Consider the following 21600-nt stretch of genomic DNA (forward strand, 5'->3'; position numbering starts at 1 on the left):
AGCTGTGCAGAAGCTTTTTAGTTTGATAAAGTCCCATTAATTTATCCTGTCTTTTATTTCACTTGCCTGTGGAGACAAATCAGCAAATATATTGCTGTGACAGATGTCAGAGAGCTTACTGCCTCTGTGTTCTTCTAAGATGCTTATGGTTTCACGGCTTACATTTAAGTCTTTTATCCATTTTGAGTTTATTTTTGTGAGTGGTGTAATTTGGTGGTCTAGTTTCACTTTTTTGCAGGTAGCTGTCCAATTTTCCCAACACCATTTGTTGAAGAGGCTGTTTCTACTCCATAGTATTTCCTTATCTCTTTGTCAAATATCAGTTGTCCATAGAACTGTGGGTTTACCTCTGAATTCTCTGTTCTGTTCCATTGATCTATGTGCCTGTTCTTATGCCAGTACCATGCTGTTTTGAGTACAATGGCCTTATAATATAACTTGATATCTGGAAGTGTGATACCTCCTGCTTTATTCTTCCTCTTCAAGATTGCTGAGGCTATTCGTGTTCTCTTTTGGTTCCATATAAATTTTTGGAATATGTGTTCTCTATCTTTGAAGTAAGTCATCGGTATTTTAATCGGTATTGCATTGAATTTATAAATTGCTTTGGGTAATATAGACATTTTAATGATGTTTATTCTTCCTAACCATGAGCACGGTATATGCCTCCACTTATTCATATCTTCCCTGATTTCTTTAACCAATGTTTTATAATTTTCCGAGTACAAGTCTTTAATCTCCTTGGTTAGATTTATTCGTAGGTACTTTATTTTTTTGGTTGCAATGGCAAAGGGGATTGATTCCTTGATTTCTTTTTCTGACAGTTCATTATTAGTGTATTAAAATGCCTCTAATTTTGGAGTATTGATTTTATATCCTGCCACCTTGCCGAATTCATTTATCAGGTCTAGTAGTTTTTTGACTGAGACTTTAGGGTTTTTTATATACAATATTATATCATCTGCAAATAATGATAGTTTTACTTCTTCTTTTCCAATTCGGATGCCTTTTATTTCTTTTCTTGTCTGATTGCTGTGGCTAGGACTTCCAGAACTATGTTGAATAAGAGTGGTGAAAGGGGGCACCCCTGCCTTTTTCCTGATCTTAAGGTGATTGCTTTTAATTTTTGCCCATTGAGTATGATGTTGGCTGTGGGTTTGTCATAGATGGCCTTTATCATGTTGAGGTATGTTCCCTGTATTCCCACCTTGCTGAGAGTTTTGATCATGAATGGGTGCTGGACTTTATCAAATGCTTTTTCTGCATCTATTGAAATTATCATGTGGTTTTTCTTCTTTCTTTTGTTTATGTGATGAATTACATTGATTGATTTGCAAATATTTTACCAGCCTTGCCTCCCAAGAATAAATCCCACTTGATCATGGTGTATGATTTTTTTCATATATTGCTGGATCCGGTTTGCTAATATTTTGTTGAGGATTTTTGCATCTAAGTTCATCAGGGATATTGGCCTATAATTTTCTTTCTTTGTGTTGTCTTTGCCTGGTTTTGGAATCAGAATTATGCTCGCCTCATAAAAGGAGTTTTGAAGTCTTCCTTCCTCTTGAATTTCTTGAAATAGCTTGAGAAGGATAGGAGTTAGTTCTTCTTTGAATATTTGGTAGAATTCACTTGTGAAGCCATCAGGCCCAGGACTTTTCTTTTTTTGGGAGTTTCTTGATAGTTGTTTCAATCTCTTTGTTATAATTGGTCTGTTTAGGTTTTCTGATTCTTCCAGATTGATTTTTGGAAGATTATATGATTCAAGGAATTTGTCCATTTCATCTAGGTTGTCTAGTTTTTTGGCGTACAGTTCTTCATAGTATTTTCTTACAATATTTTGTATTTCTGTTGTGTCAGTTGTTATTTCTCCACTCTCGTTTCTAATTTTATTTATTGGAGTCCTCTCTCTTTTTTTCTTGGTGAGTCTCATTAAAGATTCATTGATCTTGTTTACCTTTTCAAAGAACCAGCTCCTGGTTTCATTGATCCTCTGTATTGTTTCTTTAGCCTCTATGTCATTTATTTCTGCTCTGATCTTTATTATTTCCTTCCTTCTACTAGCTCTGGGCTTTACTTGCTGTTCCCTTTCTAGTTCTTTTAGATGCAGGGTTAAGTTGTTTATTTGAGATTTTCTAGCTTCTTGAGGTATGCCTGTAATGCTATAAACTTCCCCCTCAGGACTCCTTTTGCTGTGTCCCATAAATTTTGAGTTGATGTATGCTCATTATCGTTTGTTTCTAAGAATTTTTTAATTTCTTCTTTGATCTCAATGTTAACCCATTCGTTATTTAATAACGTGCTATTTAGTTTCCAAGTGTTTGAATGTTTTTCTATTTTTCTATTGTGGTTGATTTCTAGTTTAATGCCATTGTGATCAGAGAAAGTGCTTGATATGATTTCAATCTTCTTAAATTTGTGGAGACCACTTTTGTACCCTAACATGTGGTCTATTCTAGAGAATGTATCATGAGCGCTTGAAAATAATGTATATTCTGCTGTTTTAGGGTGAAAGGTTCTGAAGATATCTATTAAATCGAGTTGATCTAATATGTCCTTTAAGTCTGCTGTTTCTTTGTTGATTTTCTTTCTTGAGGATCTATCTAATGATGTTAATGGGGTATTGAAGTCCCCTACTATTATAGTATTGCTGTTGATCTCGCTTTTTAAGTCCATCAAAGTCTGCTTTATATATTTAGGTGCTGCTATATTAGGTGCGTAGATATTTATAATGGTTATATCTTCCTTTTGGATTTCTCCCTTTATCATTATGTAGTGACCTTCTTTATCTCTAACTATGGTCTTGGTTTTAAAGTCCATTTTGTCTGATATAAGTATTGCTACCCCAGCTTTCTTTTCATTTCCATTTGCTTGAAATATTTTTTTCCATCCTTTTATCTTCAGTCTGTGCGCATCTTTTGATTTAAGGTGTGTCTCTTGTAGACGGCATATGTATGGGTCCTGTTTTCTTATCCACGCAGCTACCCTATGTCCCTTGATCAGACCATTTAATCCATTAACATTTAAGGTTATTACTAATATGTAATTGTTTATTGCCATTTTTTTTCTTTGAAACTGTATACCTCTTTTGCTATATTCTTTTTTTCTTTTGATCTGTTTACAACAGGTCCCTTAGCATTTCTTGCAGCCTTGGTTTGGTTGCAGCGAATTCCTTGAGTTGTTTTTTTTTTTGTCTGTAAAGCTTTTTATTTCTCCTTCAATTTTAAATGATAGCCTTGCTAGATAAAGTAGTCTTGGTTGTAGGTTCTTTTTCTGAATTACTTTGAATATTTCTTGCCATTCCCTTCTGGCCTCAAATGTTTCTTTTGAGAAGTCAGAAGTCATCCTTATGGGGGCTCCTTTGTAGGTGATAGTCTTTTTTTCTCTAGCAGCTTTTAATATTTTCTCCTTATCATTTAGCTTTTGTATTTTAATTATGATTTGTCTTGGTGTTGGTTTCTTTGGGTTTCTCCTTAATGGAGTTCTCTGTGCTTCCTGAACATGTGAAATGTTTTCCTGCCTTAATTGGGCAAAGTTTTCCGCTATAATATGTTTGAACAAAATCTATATCCCTTGTTCTTTCTCTTCTTCAGGAACCCCTATGATGCGGATGTTATTTCTCTTCATGTTGTCACAGAGCTCTCTTAGAGTTTCCTCAGACTTTTTGAGTCTCTTTTCTTTTTTCTGCTCTGCTTCCATGCCTTTATTTATTGTGTCCTCTAACTGACTGATTCGATTCTCTACTTCATCCATCCTGCTTTTAATTCCTTCCATTGTATTCTTTATTTCAGATATTGTATTTGTCATTTATGACTGATTCTTTTTTATTATTTCAATGTCCTTTTTTATATTTGTTATCTCTTTATTTAGGTTTTTGTAATGGCCATCTATGGTTGTTCTGATATCTTTGAGCATCCTAACAATCATTATTTTAAACTCTGCATCTGGTAATTTGTTTATATCTGATTCACTTAGGTCCTTTTCTGGGGATTTCTCTTGGTTTATTTGTGTTGCATTTCTCTGCTTCCACATTTTCTCTTCACAGGAGTGGCTGTGATCACGTGCTTGGGTGCACAAGCGTTGGAGGCCTTGGCCTTTGTTCCGCCCCCGTTTGTAATGTTATGTTGGGTCCTGAGGGCACTGGCGAGCACCTTTGCTCAGCTGCAGGTCTCCACCTGTTTCTGGGCTTTCGCCCTTCCCTTGCAGGAGGAGCCCACTCAAGGAATGGCTGCTAGCCTTGGCTCTACCACCGGGTAGGACTGCATTTCCAAGCTCAGCTCAGTAGCATAACTCTGCCTCTTCTGGGCTTTTGGCTCCACTCCCAGGGGAGTAGCCAGCTAACAAGTCAGACCACAAGCCTGGGTTGCATGGGTGGAGCAAGGCTGTGCTCCTCTGCCCTTGCTTAGGGGCTGGTTTCCACCCTTTCCAGGGTTCCCGCCCTTTTCCCCGCAGGCTGGATTACAGGCTGCCGGCAGTTGAGCTTGACCGTTTTTGCACACCCTTCTCCCCAGCTGGGCAAGATTGAGCTCACACCTGAGCCAGTGGTGGCCAGCTGGTTTCCGCCCCTGCCAGCAGAACTGTGCTTTTGTCTCCTGCTGCCGCCTGCCCTCCGGCGTGCCCTCAACCACGTGGGTGGGGGCGTTGCAGCTCAGACCCTAAGACTCACTACTGTAGACCCAAAAGCTCCCTCCTTCTAGGCCACTCTGCTCTGAATGCCGTGGGGGAGCTTGTTTTGCTGCTCTCCTGCTTCCTTTGCTGGTATTGCTGTTCTCGGGGGGGAAATATTCACTTCAGCTTTGGGGAGTGACTCGTCCCAGGGGTTAGGGTGGCTATCTCCCAAAATGCTTCTCCCTGTGCCTCCTAGATTACACTCTCTTCCTGTTACTCTGGTCCTCTCCTCTCTCCCCCCATCCCCAGGAGCCCCGGGTGGGTGGTTATGAGAGAGATGTTCTGCGTGGTCCCTTTAAGAAGGAAAGGGTCTGAGAAATCAGACTCCTTCTCAAAAACAGTAGCCCGACTTTTTTCCAGCTAAATACTGTCCTTACACCTCTTCTGGGCTCTGTGGCTGCAGGCTGGGGCTTTGTTCCTGGGGCTCAGGTCCCTTCCCCCTCTGCTAAACTCACTTTCCACCACACAAGTCTCTCCCTGCTGCCATTCGCTCCGGGAAGCTGGCAGCCCTCTCCGCATTTCCCCATTTCTGCTTTTCCTACCAGTCTCTGTGTGGCTTCTTCAGCGTTCCTTGGTTGAAGAGTCCTCTTAGTTTAGACCAAAATTGGTTTTTCCAGATGATAGTTCATAAAATTAGTTTGTAATCCACTGTGGTTCTGGGAGGTAGATGTTGGTACATCCGCCTACTCCAGCGCCATCTTGTCTCTGATTAGTAAAGTTTTTTTAAACTTAGGTCTACTTCTATATCATCTAAAAGATCTGGTAATGAATGTCTTTTGAGTATGATGAGCTTCATGTCAAGTATTTAGGATGTTTTCTGAAAATTAACATGCATTCTCTTTTTATGCTGTTAAATTTATAGTTTAGTATATCTCTTTCTCTTAGTAATCATATTAGGAGAAATTAAGAACAAGGATTGTCTTTCATGCAAAAGTAAAAGACAACTATATCTAGTAGATTGTGTAGGATAGAGGATTAATCTGTTACCAGCACAGCCAGTTTTTTCACTCATTCTGAATTTTCAGGGCCAACTGTGACTAGACACTATGCCAGGGAATAATCTGATGATCTAATTAAAACTGTCTAATACCATAACCTTATGAAATAAAACTTCATGCTTTCAGAAATAATCAAAGAAATATTAATTTCAACATTTAAATAAATACCATTATGCAAAGTATTGTGACTTAGTGTAGTAAGATTTTTATAGTCTTTGGAGCTAAACAAACCTAAGATCCAATCACCTGTACATTATTTTTTCTTTATAGTCAATGAAGATTAATTGTTGAACTCATCTAGGTCTTCATAGTCTCATATGTAAAATGAAGGTTATCATTAAATGAGATAGGATATATAAAATACCTGGTACATCATTAATGCTAGCTACTTGAGATGGAACTTTAGACACATTCTAGTTAATCTCTATAATTTTCTTTTTACAAAGAACAGTGAGAACTGAGTTTCTTGGTGGCATCTCTAAGTTATAAAGCAAAGCAGAGATAGCATGGTCTAGTGCCCATGACCGCAACTGTTGACCTCTGTTAGTTCAATTCTGAGTATTTTATATTAAGAACAACAAAAACAACAACAACAAAGCAAAACAAAACAAAAAAGCCCTTGTCACATAGCTCAGTTGGTTAGAGCATTATTCTGAAACACGGAGGTTGCCAGGTCAATCCTCTGTCGGAACATACAGAAACAGATTGATGTTTCTGACTCTCTCTTTTTTCCTCTCTGTCTAAAATCAACACAGTAAACATTATATATATATAATCTGATGGAGGTAGTATCCCTTAAACTAGGGCTAGGTTTTGTTTTCTCCTTGCCTCCTTTCCTGCCTGTCCAACTTTTTACTTTTTCCTCCCCACCATAGTATTATATAGAAAATTGAAAGTTTTATTATAAGTTATCAAGAAAATGTGAGTGCTAGAGTAATTTTTTAAAATCAACAAACTAACAAGTGACACACAGAGAAATAGCTGGAATTAGCTTGCCTCTGACATTTGGTAACTGTGTTTTTATCTGCCTTCTAGATTTTGTATTAACAAAGCCCAGCTAGTTCAGAACACCATTAACTGCAGAGGTAATTCACAGCCACACATTATCGCTGAGATTTTCTTCTGTTTCATACTCAAGGAATGGCAGTCAACTAATACTAAAGGACTCTGGCTCATTTGGAAATGTCTATATAACCTTGATCTCTTCTATCTCAGGAAGATATTATCACTCTATTGTCCCTGAATGCACACTTAATTTCAGAGACAGTTTGACTCCTGGGAATGTGTGGAGGTCATGATATTGGGAGAGCCATTCTTTCAGAACTAAAACTTCTTATTCTCAGAAATCTTGGCTTTAATCATTAGGAAGCAAAATCTCTGACACTTCCACAATGGAGTTTATTAGGTGCTGCCTTTTCTGTAGATGTCATTAAGTATATCCTTTTCTTTTTGTACTTCCTTTTGAGCATTCTAACCATATATTTTTTTCTTGTAATTATTCATAGTAAGGCTTCAAGCCAGGCTCATCATGCCATGATACATTTTGTTGCAACATGATATGATGAAAAGTGATGTTCCAAAATTCTGAATCAATATATTGCATCCAGATTTGGTTGTTAACGTTGGATTAAATACTATGGCTCATTTTACAACTAAAATGCTAATATAAATGGAAGTACTAATGAATAATAATGTTGCCAGATCAAAAAATTGTTTCTGAATATTATTTTCCCTTTTACTATTTATTTCTTTATTGTGGACAAATATTAAGATATAACTAAGATTCACATTTCAGACATGCCTTGGTCCCTTAATAAGCTATTAATTTTTAAACTTTTTTAAATTGATAAACATTTGAAAGAGAGAAAGGGGGAGAGAGGGAGGAATATTGACCTGTTTCTGTATTATCCCTGATTAGGAATCAAATAGGCAACCTCTGTGCTTCAAGCAACACTCTAACCAACCAAGCTATCCATCCAGGGCTTCTAAGCTATTCATTTATTAAAGGAACATAAGAAGACCTTAACATAGATGTCTTTGTAGTGATTATGGTTGCTGGGGGAAATAAAATTAATTTTTAAATATGCTTTTCAGAAATTTTGGAAAAATACATTTCAATGTTAAAAGAAAAATTTGAAGTAAAGAAAGTAGTTTTAACAAGCTCACATTTTATTTCAATAAATGGCATACCTTTGTTACAGAGCAAAGAGAAAAGAGTTTACTTCCACACCTATCATAATACATATCAAACGATTTGCACCTCATATAAAAACCACAGGCCAAATATCAACAAAATACATGTCTCCATTATATTATATTTGGAGGCTTGGTTTTATTATATCTGATACAGATATATAGTACTATTTCTTATGGAAACTCTTTAGCCTAAATTCAAAAACATACATTGTGTATAAAAAAGTCATGAGAGAATAATTGAATTAAATAAAAAACACCTAAAACTGTTGTTTGGTTTTTTTTTCCATCTTATAGAATGCTATACAACATAATGAATGGAGAAGAGCCTGATTTTAAAACTCAACATTGCAACTAAGAATTTGGTGACCTGGGGAAAATTACATAATTTTTCTCAATATAATTTTTTTTATCTTTAAAAATGAGGGTAACCAAAAATTATTTTTATCTGTAACTATGTTTTACTAAGTGCTTTTTTGTTGTAACTTAAAGAAAAAAGAATCAAGATTATTTCACAAGATTTGGAAAAGGTTAGCTGAGGAATTCAGCAGCCGTCCATTGACTTTGGAATGCAGGCATCCCATATCTTCCTTATGTAAACTGAGCCCAGTGTGCAAGCATTGATATAGGGATCTAGGCAAAGTGGCATGGGTCCATGTCCTTCTCTATTCAAAGATTTATTTTACAAAAAGGAGAAGCATAAAGGTAGTTTGTCTCACTGAGCAGAGACTTGTGTTTATACATGACCATAACTTTGGACTTTGAAGAATTAGCACAAAAAGCCACTAAACTAACAGCAACAATAAAATGCAGGGAAAATCCTGGGTCAATATTTTATTACTAGAGTATTAACTTTATGTAAAATGTCAAATTTTTAACAAAAAATATAAGACAAAGTATGGCCCATACATAAGATAAAAAGGATAAAAGAAATTATTCAAAAAGAAACCCAGACATTGCACTTGCTAGTTGAATACTTCAAATCATTTATTTTAAGTATGTTCAAATAACTAAAGAAAAACATGTCTAAAGAATTAGAGAAAAGTAAGAGAATAATGTCTCACTAAATAAAGTATATCAATGAAAATCTAGAGATTATTTTAAAGAAAAAAAAGAACTAAATAGAAATCTAAATGACTGAAATGAAACTTTCACTAGAGGCCTTTAACATCAGCTTTGAACTGAGAGAAAAAAAGGATAATTGAATTTGAATACTGGTCATTTGCAATTGTCCAATCTGAGAAGCTAAAAGATAAAAGAATGAAGGTCTCAGAGACTGATAGGACAATATCAATTAAACCAACATATGCATAATGGGGTCTTAGAAGAAGGAAGAGCAAAAATATAATACTTGAATAAATAATAGCCAAAAACTTTTCAAATTTGATTTAAAATATTGATCTACACATCCAAGAAGCTCATCAAACTCCAGTAGTATAATCAGAAACATCAAAGTCAGACTGTTGACAGCCAAATCTAAAGAGAATCTAAAAGCACTAAGGTATAAAGAAGAACAAAATTGACACTATATAAAAGAAAAATATAATAACCATAATTTGATAACTTAGTTGTGTTCAATGGCAAAATGAAGGGCAGAGAAAACAAAACAAAACAGAAACTAAAGAGAACCACAGAAGTTACCCAGTCTTAAAACTACAAAAGTAATGTTATATCCTTCTTAAGGTATTAAATCTTGAGGCTGTTTTGATTACCTGATAAGATATTACCCAATTTCTTCACTTTATAGTTACTGTTTTTTCCTGTAATTAATAATCAACCTGTTGGGAGACATTTTAAGATACTACATATATTTCATTCTTCATCAAAACCTCCCATCCAAATTTAACACTCATTGATACTTCTTGATAAAACTATCCAAATTATGATGGTTTCACAAATCCAGCACTTCTCCACATTTATCAGTTTACATTTCTCTCCAATTTATTTCTTTAGTTATATATCTATTTAATATTGGCATGGGTGTATAAGCTCTTATATCTTTAATGATTTATAATTAGTTATTTTCTTTAGTTGGTTAGTGCACGGTGTCCCCAATTTGGCCAGTTGAAGACACTTTGGGCTCTGTGTACCTGTGGCATTTTATTAGGCAGTTTTTCATTTCTTACATAAACAGGTATTCCCATCTCATCTTATTCTTTCCGTGTCTCATTCCTGGAATCAGCCATTTCTCTGAGCAGCTCTGGTTCTGTACTAGAAGCCAGGTCGTGTTCATTTTCACTGATTTATCTTTGGTTAAAATAGTTTCTGTGGAAACAGCTAAAAGCTCTATGTATATACTGCATACAACCAAATATATCCACATAAATACATTTGTGTTGTTGTACATATACACATATATTTTAATAATACCTCCAGTTTTAATTCATTGTCATAAGTTTCTTCCTTGTCTTCCTTCTTCCACATTTGTATCTTCCTTTTTCTACAGTAAGAACCTGGTTCCTAATAGCATCAATATCTATTATATTTGCTCAAACTCCTATAATATATTTTAAATAGATTCTAAATTGCTTAACTATACATGTTTATATATATATATATATATATATATATATATATATATATATTCTCTTTCTTTGCTGTAAGTCAAATTTCAAAACTAACAGTTAATTTTTTCAGTACAGGAAGAAATGGTTTTATCAATTAATGTGTTTTCAACTAACTACAAGTAAGAAAAGCCCTGAGTTGAGCTTTTTTTTATTTATTTTTTTATTTATTTTTATTTTTTGTATTTTTCTGAAGCTGAAAATGGGGAGAGACAGTCAGACAAACTCCCGCATGCACCCTACCGGGATCCACCCGGCACGCCCACCAGGGGCGACGCTCTGCCCACCAAGGGGCAATGCTCTGCCCCTCCGGGGCATCGCTCTGCCGTGACCAGAGCCACTCTAGCACCTGGGGCAGAGGCCAAGGAGCCATCCCCAGCACCTGGGCCATCTTTGCTCCAATGGAGCCTTGGCTGCGGGAGGGGAAGAGAGAGACAGAGAGGAAGGAGGGGGGTGGTGGAGAAGCAAATGAGCGCTTCTCCTATGTGCCCTGGCCAGGAATCAAACCCAGGTCCCCCGCATACCAGGCCAACGCTCTACCGCTGAGCCAACCGGCCAGGGCAGTTGAGCTTTCTTTTAAGTAACAAAGCTTGTTAGTCATTTGAGATATATTGAGTACCTAGTGTGTACCAGCTACTGTTCTAGATTTTGGAGAAACAGTTGTGAACAAAACAGGGTAACCACTTGATAAGCTTATGTTCTAGTGGAGATAATACAATGAATGTAATACTATGTAATACAAATGAATGTAATACTATGTAATAAGTCCACTGTAGGGGAGGTGCTTTAGCATTGTATTTGGCTGTCAACTGTGTCTCCACTTCCCTTGATATGCTTTCTTTTCCTCAATATTTGTTTCATATTCACGTAGGAAACAAGATGGATACAAAAGTGCCTGATAATTGTTCTTTTAGAAAAAAGGATAGATCGTTTCTTGTTGCTCTCATTTAAGAAAGAGAAAACTTTTTCCAAATCCCTTAGTGAACTTTTATTTTTTTAATCCATAAAATTTAGGTTATACATTTGTTTCTGAACTAATTATTGACAAAAAAAATAAAAATTACCATTATTGACTCAGAAAAATAATCTGGGAAGGAATGGATGTTGGTGAGTCAACTGCAGTGCCCACTACAATAAATTTATAGTAATAGATGTGTAATAAATAGATTTTAAATGTAAAGATTGTTTGTTTTTAGTGAATAACTTTTTCTTGTGTATTTTTTAGTTTAAAATTCCTGGATAGAAAATAACAACAAGAACATACTCGGAGATTTTCACTACTCTCACCCTTTTTTAAGAATAAGCAGATATTAAATAACTTTCCTTGAGCAGCTTATTTGTGCCTTATTTTATTACAACTTTCCTGCATAATTTTCCCTTCCAATTTCAATTAATTTGAAAGCAATCTAGTCATAAACTTACTATAGGAAGAAGTCATAGATTCAACTACCTTTTATAATATATTTCAAATATCAGAATTATATGGAAAATATATTCATAAAAGGGAAGCTATTTAATTTCTAACAAGTAGACCATAAGGCAAACTTATTCAGTTGATAAACCCATACTATAGCTGTTTTATAGTAGGAATAAATAAATTTTCTGCATTTGTTGCTGAGAATACATGATTTGTTTTATGTTTGTCTATGGAAACTGAAATAGTTGAAAACTACTTGTTTTGCTTGAGTCCATATTCATAAATATTATGGTTGGGGTTTAGAAAATATATTGATTACTAACAACACTACAGTAACACTATGTTAGTTACAGCTAAGCAATGCTACACTACTGTTCATTTTGGGGAAAAACAAAGGAAACATTGGTAATGATGTCTAAAAGCAAATGAATTAATTTCCCACCCTTTAAAATAAAGTGTCTAGTTCTTTATAAATTTTGGATATTAACTCCTTTTCAGATGTATCATTAGTGAATATGTTCTCCAATTCAGTAGATTGTCTTTTTATTTTGATGATGGTTTCCTTTATTGTGTAAAACCTTTTTAGTTTGATGTAGACCCATTTGTTTGTTTTTTTCTTTTGTTTCCCTTGCCTGAGAAGATATAACAGAAAAAAATATTGCTATGAAAAATGTTTGAGATTTTACTGCCTGTTTCCTTCTAGAATTTTTATGGTTTTGAGTTTTGTATTTAAGTCTTTATTCCATTTTGACTTGATTTTTATGTATGATATGAGAAATGGTCCAGTTTTATTGTTTTGCAATATATGTCAATTTTCCCAATACCCATGACTATCTTTACTTCATTGTATGTTCTTGCTTCCTTTGTCAAATAGTAATTGACCATAAAGGTGTGGGTTTATTTCTGGGCTCTCTATTCTGTTCCAGTGATCTACATGTTTGTTTTCATTCCATACCATGCTGTTTTCATTACTATGGCCTTATAGTACTGATTGATATCAGGTAACATGATGCCTTCAAATTTGTTCTTTGTCAAGATTACTAAGGCTATTCAGGGCCTTTAGTGGTTCCATATAAATTTTTGGAATATTTGCTCTAGTTCTGTCAAGTACTCAACACACACACACACTCAAAACCCCAATTAAAAAATGGGCAAAGAACCTGAATAGACATTTCCCCAGAGAGGGCATACAAATGATCAATAGACAGATGAAAAGATACTCAATGTCACTAATTATCATATAAATGCAAATTAAAACCACCATGAGATATCACCTCACACTTGTCAGAATGGCTATTATCAATATATCCACAAATGAACAGTGTTGGTGAAGATGTGGAGAAAAAGAACCCTGGTGCACTGCTGGTGGGAATGCAGACTGGTGCAGCCACTGTAGAAAGCAGTATAGAATTTCCTCAAAAAATTAAAAATGGAACTGCCTTATGACCCAGTAACTCCACTTCTGAGAATATATCTGAAGAAACTGGAAACACTGATTTGGAAAAATATATGCACCCTTCGGTTTATTGCAGAGCTATTTACAATAGCCAAGGTTTGGAAGCAGTCCAACTGTCCATCAGTAGATGAGTGGATATTTACCCAATGAAATATTAATCAACCATAAAAAAAGAAGGAAATCTTACCTTTCATGACAGGATGGTCAGATCCAGAGGGTATAATGTAAGTGAAACAAGCCAATCACTTATACGTGAAATCTAACAAACAAAATAGAAACAGACTCACAGATACAGAGAACAGACTGACAGCTGTCAGAGGGCAGAGAGGCTGGGTGACTGGGTGAAACAGGTAAGGGACTAAGCAAAAAAAAAAAAGAAAAGGGAAGGAAAATACTTATGGACAACAGTATGTTGCTTACTAGAGGGCAGGGGGATTGAAAGAGGTGAAAGAGGGTAAATGGGGAATAAGTGATGATGGAGGAAAAGTAGACTTTGGATGCTGAGTGCACTATGCCAGTGTTTTTCAACCAGTGTGCCACAGCACACTAGTGTGCCATGAGACATGGTCAGATGTGCTGTTGAGAAATTAAACATGGGTCCTCAAACTATAGCCCACTTACGTACAAACAATGAGAAACAGGCAACTTTTTTGAGAAAAACCACAAAGGTAAACGAGAGAGCCCTCAAAGCTAGCTACCTTGTCGCTGAACTCGTAACTAAATAAAAAAAGTCCCACACTGTGGCAGAAACGTTAATACTGCCAGCTTGTAAAGCCATTGTAAATGAGATGCTTGCCCCTACCACGGCCAAAGAGATAGCTAAAGTGCCTCTCTCAGATAGCACAATGGCCAGACATATTGATGACATGTCTGCAGACATTGAAACTGTTGTTTTGGAAAAGGTGCACATCAGTAAGAAATTTGCCTTGCAACTTGATCAGTCTACAGATATTAGTGGACATTGTCAGTTCTTGGCCAATGTGTGTTTTGTGGATGGAGAAGCCATTAGAGAAAACTTCCTATTTTGCAAGGCACTGCCAGAAAAATCAACAGGAGAGGAAATATTTTGGGTCACGTCGGAATATCTTGATAAAAGCAGGCTTACATGGGAAAACTGCACAGGTGTCTGCACTGATGGAGCCGCAGCCATGGTCGGGTGCATCAAAAGCTTCGTAAGTAGGGTCAAAGAAAGAAACCCAGATGTCATTGTTATGCACTGTTTTTTTGCACCCTGAGGCCCTCGTTGCAAAGACCTTACCAGCAGATCTAGCTCCTGTGTGAGATATCACCTCACACCTTATTTAACATGGTCCTGGAAGTCCTAGCCACAGCTATCAGACAAGAAGAAGAAATAAAAGGAATTCAAGTGGGAAAAGAAGAAGTAAAACTATCATTATTTGCAGATGATATGATATTGTATATAGAAAACCCTAAAGTCTCAGTCAAAAAGCTACTGGACCTGATAAATGAATTCAGCAAAGTGGCAGGATATAAAATCAATACTCAGAAATCAGAGGCATTTTTATACACCAACAATGAACAGTCAGAAAGAGAAATTAAGAAAACAATCCCCTTCACAATTACAACCAAAAAAATAAAGTACCTAGGAATAAACTTAACCAAGGAGACTAAAGACTTGTACTTGGAAAATTACAAAGCGTTGATAAAAGAAATCAAGGAAGATACAAACAAGTGGAAGCACATACTGTGCTCATGGTTAGGAAGAATAAACATCATTAAAATGTCTATATTACCCAAAGCAATCTATAAATTCAATGCAATACCAATTAAAATACCAATGACATACTTCAAAGATATAGAACACATATTCCAAAAATTTATATGGAACCAAAAGAGAACACGAATAGCCTCAGCAATCTTAAAAAAGAATGAAGTGGGAGGTATCACACTTCCTGATATCAAGTTATACTACAAGGCCATTGTACTCAAAACAGCCTGGTACTGGCATAAGAACAGGCATATAGATCAATGGAACAGAACAGAGAACCCAGAAATAAACCCACAGTTCTATGGACAACTGATATTTGACAAAGGAGGTAAGGAAATACAATGGAGTAAAGACAGCCTCTTTAACAAATGGTGTTGGGAAAATTGGACAGCTACCTGCAAAAAAATAAAACTAGATCACCAGATTACACCACTCACAAAAATAAACTCAAAATGGATAAAAGACTTAAATGTAGGCCGTGAAACCATAAGCATCTTAGAAGAAAACATAGGCAGTAAGATCTCCGACATCTTTCGGAGCAATATATTTGATGATTTATCTCCATGGGGAAGTAAAATAAAAGACAGGATAAACAAATGGGACTATATCAAACTAAAAAGCTTTTGCACAGCTAAAGACAACAAGAACAGAATAAAAGACAAACTACACAATGGGAGAACATATTTGACAATATGTCTGATAAGGGGTTAATAACCAAAATTTATAAAGAACTCGTAAATCTCAACACCAGGAAGACAAACAATCCAATCCAAAAATGGGCAAAAGAGATGAATAGACACTTCTCCAAAGAGTACATACAGATGGCCAATAGGCATATGAAAAAATGCTCAACATCACTAATCATTAGAGAAATGCAAATTAAAACCACAATGAGATATCACCTCACACCAGTCAGAATGGCGCTCATCAACAAAACAACACAGAATAAGTGCTGGCGAGCATGTGGAGAAAAGGGAACCCTCCTGCACTGCTGGTGGTAATGCAGACTGGTGCAGCCTCTGTGGAAAACAGTATGGAGATTTCTCAAAAAACTGAAAATCGAACTGCCTTTTGACCCAGCTATCCCACTTTTAGGAATATACCCCAAGGACACCATAGAACGGCTCAAAAAGGAGAAATGCACCCCCATGTTTGTGGCAGCATTGTTCACAATAGCGAAGATCTGGAAACAACCCAAGTGTCCGTCAGAGGACGAGTGGATTAAAAAGCTTTGGTACATATATACTATGGAGTACTACTCAGCCATAAGAAATGATGACATCGGATCCTTTACAATAACATGGATGGACCTTGATAACATTATACGGAGTGAAATAAGTAAATCAGAAAAAAAAAACTAAGAACTACATGAATCCATACATAGAAGGGACATAAAAATGAGACTCAGAGACATGAACAAGAATGTGATGGCAACAGGGGTGGGGAGTGGGGGGGTGGGGGGAGGGGGATGGGGTGAAGAAGGAGAGACGGGTTGGGGGAGGGGAGGGGCACAAAGAAAACCAGATAGAAGGTGACAGAAGACAATTTAACTTTGGGGGAGGGGTATACAGCACAATCAAATGTCAAAATAATCTAGAGATGTTTTCTCTCAACATATGTACCCTGGTTTATCAATGTCACTGCATTAAATTTAATAAATAAATTAAAAAAAAAAGAAAAATACTTTTTTATTATCTCTGCAAGTTCATTTCATTCTATATAACTGTTTCAGTAGTCTTTTTTTATTGATATAGTGCCAGAATTGCAACTCTTACACTCAAATCTAAAAGTTATTTCTAGAAGACGATAATAACCTCTGAGATGAAATCAGTGATGTTAGCGCTAGGCAGCTAAACAAGAAAACTGAGGAAAACAACTTATCACAAATGCCTACTTTATGCCAGGCCCTGTGCCCAACAGTTTACATACATTATCTGATCTTCATGGTAATTTTAGGATAAAACTATCATAATGCCTATTTTGTCATTGATCAAAGTTCAAGGAAGTTAAGTCACATTTTTAGGTCAAATAGCTAGCTGGTGATAGAGGCAGGATTCAGTCCAAATCTGTGTGATGCTGTCTTCCTCTGCATTCTCTCAGGCGACATGTGGGCTTTCACCCATAGTCCTTCCACCAGGTACCCATCATGTAGAATCAGATTCCTGCCCCTTTCCTTATCCTTAGATTTATCTGGCGATGCAGCTTCTCATGCTAGCCCTTCCTTGTAAAACTAGAGAAAGGGAAAAATACAGAAAGAAAATGAACACTATAAAGAAGAAAGTTCAGAGAAAGTCATCCCTGCTGATCTCGTGTCCAGGTATCCTCTCCCTGACTTACTTTGCTCCAGACATGCTGACACTTTCTTTCAAGCAAGTCAGCCATGGCCCCACTTCAGAGCCTTTGCATTGAGAGCCTTCTCTTCCTTCGGATGTCTGCATGGGTAATTTACTCAAGTCCTTCAAGCTTTTATAATGAAGGGGTGATACCAGAGGCAGATTTAAGGGCAGCACATGAGGTGAGCACCCTGGGTGGATATAACAGCGGGCACTGAGGCGAGCACTCTGGGCCCCAACTTTTGAAGGGCCCTGCAAAACCCCAACTTTATGCTTTTTTCTAATGACACCAAGTTTGGTTTTATATGTGTAATTTTAACATTAATAGTACATAATATTTTTTATTTATTTAAAAATATGGTTAACATGTATTTTTATTTTCCCTGTCTCTCTTTTTTTTGAAGGGGCCCAATATTTTTTTCTGTCCCTGGGGCCTCAACTCTCCCAATCCACCTCTGGGAGATAGCACCTTGATACCACCTTCTCTTTTACACCTGTACTGATCATCCCATTTAAAGTTGTAAACTGCTCCACACTTCACAGCTCCAATCCCTCTTGTCTTGTACTGCTTTTAAAATTTTTTTCCTAGAGCATTTATTTCTTTTCAATAGTTAATTATTTATTATTTTTATTATTTGTTGTCTCTTCTCTTCAGTAGGATGTAAGGTCCATGTGGCCATGGATTTTGTTGTTTCACTTCAGGCTTCTGAAAGATTGCAGGCAGGTAGAAGGTATGTACTGTGTATTTATTGATTAAATTAGGAACACTGACTCTTATAGACTCTTGGAGCTATCACATAACACTCTAACTTACTGGCACCTTATTTTTTGGTTTTTGCTTTACTCTGCTTTCTGGGATTCCACACTTATCATTTTGGAAGGGACATTTTTCTTTTCTTTTTCCAAGAGAAAGGAGGGGAGATAAGAGAGACAGACTGATATATGCGTCCCAACTGGGATCCACCTGGCAACCTCCGTCTAGGGCTTATGCTTTGCCCATCTGGGGCTGATACTGTGCCCATTTAGGGCCATGCTTGAAAACAAGGTATTTTTAGCACCTAAGGCGGAGAGTCCATGGAGCCATCCTCAGTGCCTGGACTGATGAGCTCAAAATAATTGAGCCATGGCTTATGGAGTAGAAGAGAGAGAGAGAGAAAGAGAGAGAGAGAGAAAGAGAGAGAGAGAGAAAGAGAGTGTGTATAGGGAGAGGGAGGGGTGGAAAAGCAGATGGTCACTTCTCCTGTGTGCCCCTGACCAGGAATTGAACTTGGGACATTCACATGCCAGGTCAATGCTCTACCACTAAGTTAATTGGCCAGAGCCCAAAGGGACATTCTTTATGTCTTCACTTGATCCCATCAAATCTGTTTAGTTTTAGCTGTAGCAGCCCTCAGTTTTGTCCATCGAGCACTGACTGAGCTCCTACCCTCACCTAATAAACCTTTGTCAAAAATCCATTGAGATGTAAAAGATATTAATTTTTATAACTCTTATATTGTCAACCTAGTTTAGGATTTATAAATTATAGACTTTGCTTTTGATAATTGCATGTAAACTTTAATAAAAACATTATTTCTCATCATAATGAATTTTGATATCTGAGTATATTCTAGGACTTACTGGCTATATTCTTTTCCAAATACTGATTTCTGATTCTACTTTGAAATTAAAAAATATAGGCATTAACCAATGTTTGCATGTAATATATTGTAGTTGCTTTAGCATAAAATCTAGAAATAAATATTTGTATCTGAGATTAGAATAAATTTAATATTGGCTTAAATGTTTCACTATGGCTGTGAAATTTATAATCTTTGCTTCTACAATGAAAAAATTATAAAGAAGATTATCTACTCAAGACCATTCCTATGTGTATCCATTTAGAGACACTTTGCTAGCAAGAATCTGTAAAAATGCTAATAAACCACATTTCTCCCAAGCTTAGGCCTAGATCTTTATTTGTTTCTAGCTTTGAGATAACTTTGAGTAGGCAATATAGTGTCACCATGTTAATAAATGATGCATGCACAAAATAGTGATCTTAAAACAGCACATTTCTCTTAAAAGAATCAACATACAAGCTATCGATGCTTAAATTTCAATAGCAATTTTGTATTATATCTTTGCCATATAAATGGTAAAAAAATCTATTTTAATCAACATGAATTTCCATAAAATTGCAACTTTGCTAGTGTCTATTAAAAGGGATAAACTTGATATGGGAAATGTTCTTAAGAAAACAAAGATTAAGAGAAAATACAGAAAAAATATAGGGAAAATGCACTGTTTTTTAGCAATTACATTTTGGAAAAAAAATAGGCCATGACAAGTTGGTTCAGTGGTAAATTGTCAGCCCAGCAGGTGGGAGTCCCAGATTCAATTACCAGTCAGGGAACACAAGAGAAGTGTGTGCTCTCCCCTGCCCCCCTACCCCCCTGCTCACTTTCTCTCTATTCCCCTCCTGTAGCCATGGCTCAGTTTGAGCAAGTTGACCCCAGGTGCTGAGGATGGCTCCATGATCTTGCCTCAGGCACTGAAATAGCTTGGTTACTGAGCAACAGAGCAGTGGCCCCAGATAGACAGAGCATTGCCTGGTAGAGGGCTTGCTGGGTGAAACCCAGTTGAGGCACATGCAAGAGTCTGTTTTTGCCTCCCCACTTCTCAATTAAAAAAATAATACAGGAAATCTCAGCAATGGGCCTAGCAATCCTAGAAGATTCTCCAAATGTAGGTACAGACAGAACATACTATTGTAAATTTTAAAAATCTTTAGTACTTCCCTAGTCCTGACATAGTATATTATAGGTAACTATGTAGCATTTGTTTTGTTTCCTCCCTTTAAATACTTTCCTTCAAGCTTAATCTCACACAATTACAATTTGATACACAATTTTTTTAAAGATTTTGTTTATTGATTTTAAATACATATAAAGCAGAGAGAGAGAAATGCGGAAATGCAGTGGGAAAGGCGCAGGAAGCATCAACACAAAGTAGTTGCTCATTGTATGTGCCTTGACCTGGTAAGCCGGGGGTTTGAATTGGCAACCTCAGCATTACAGGTTGATGCTTTATCCACTGCACCACCACAGGCCAGGTGATGTACCATTATTAACATTTTGCTTGTTCATACTAACTGCAATAGTTCCTGGTGGCAAGCCAGTGGAAGTATAGATAGATTTAAGTTTACACTCTGTATCTACTATAGCTTTGCAGGTATCTTCAACACCTTTGCAAAACAAAATTAAAACAATAACACTCTAGCCCTGATTTAAATTAATCACCACTTTCATTTATCTGGATTCATACAGCATGTTATGTAAGGGATTCAATCATAAAATTGGGCAGACTGGTATCACTATAAATTTATTCTCACAAAACTCAAATGATATTTACTACCACATGAAAATACCATCATGCTTCTGTAAGTTTACTCTCCCATTGTTTCGACCCACTATTTCACATATTTAAAATTTTTTCCTTTATCACCTTCACTACCACCATTACTGCACCTTCAGTTGAGGAGTTATAGCCTTATGAATCATGTAGGAAAATGTAATCAGACAGGAAGGGGCTCAGCTTTCTCCCAGCAAGTCTGCAGTTCTGAGCTTAGGCCCTGAGCCAAATACCATTGCGTCATTTGCTAGTTGTGAGACCTAGGCAAGTTGCTTATAATATTTTGCTCGTCTATAGAATGGTGACAACAATACCAATCTTACAAAGATAATATGAAGGGTAGTATATTAATTTAATTAATATGACAATATATTATACCATGTAATCAGTGGCACACACATATATATGAGAAAAAGGTCTAGCATACAGCAACAATAGAGTTAGCTCTGTCATCATCATCATTATTTTCTCGTTTTAGAACAGAAAAAGTGTCCCTTCTTCTGTCAAAGATCTTCAACATATCTTTATCATCTCAAAAACTTTTATTTTTTGCCCTGGCCGGTTGGCTCAGTGGTAGAGCGTCGGCCTGGCATGCAGAGGTCCCAGGTTCAATTCCCGGCCAGGGCACACAGGAAAAGCGCCCATCTGCTTCTTCACCCCTCCCCCTCTCCTTCCTTTCTGTCTCTCTCTTCCCTTCCCGCAGCCGAGGCTCCATTGGAGCAAAGATGGCCCGGGCGCTGGGGATGGCTCCTTGGCCTCTGCCCCAGGCGCTAGAGTGACTCTGGTCGCAGCAGAGTGACGCCCGGAGGGGCAGAGCATCGCCCCTGGTGGGCTTGCCGGGTGGATCCC

The sequence above is a fragment of the Saccopteryx bilineata genome, chromosome 2 (assembly GCF_036850765.1).
Source record: "Saccopteryx bilineata isolate mSacBil1 chromosome 2, mSacBil1_pri_phased_curated, whole genome shotgun sequence".
Lineage (NCBI taxonomy): Eukaryota > Metazoa > Chordata > Mammalia > Chiroptera > Emballonuridae > Saccopteryx > Saccopteryx bilineata.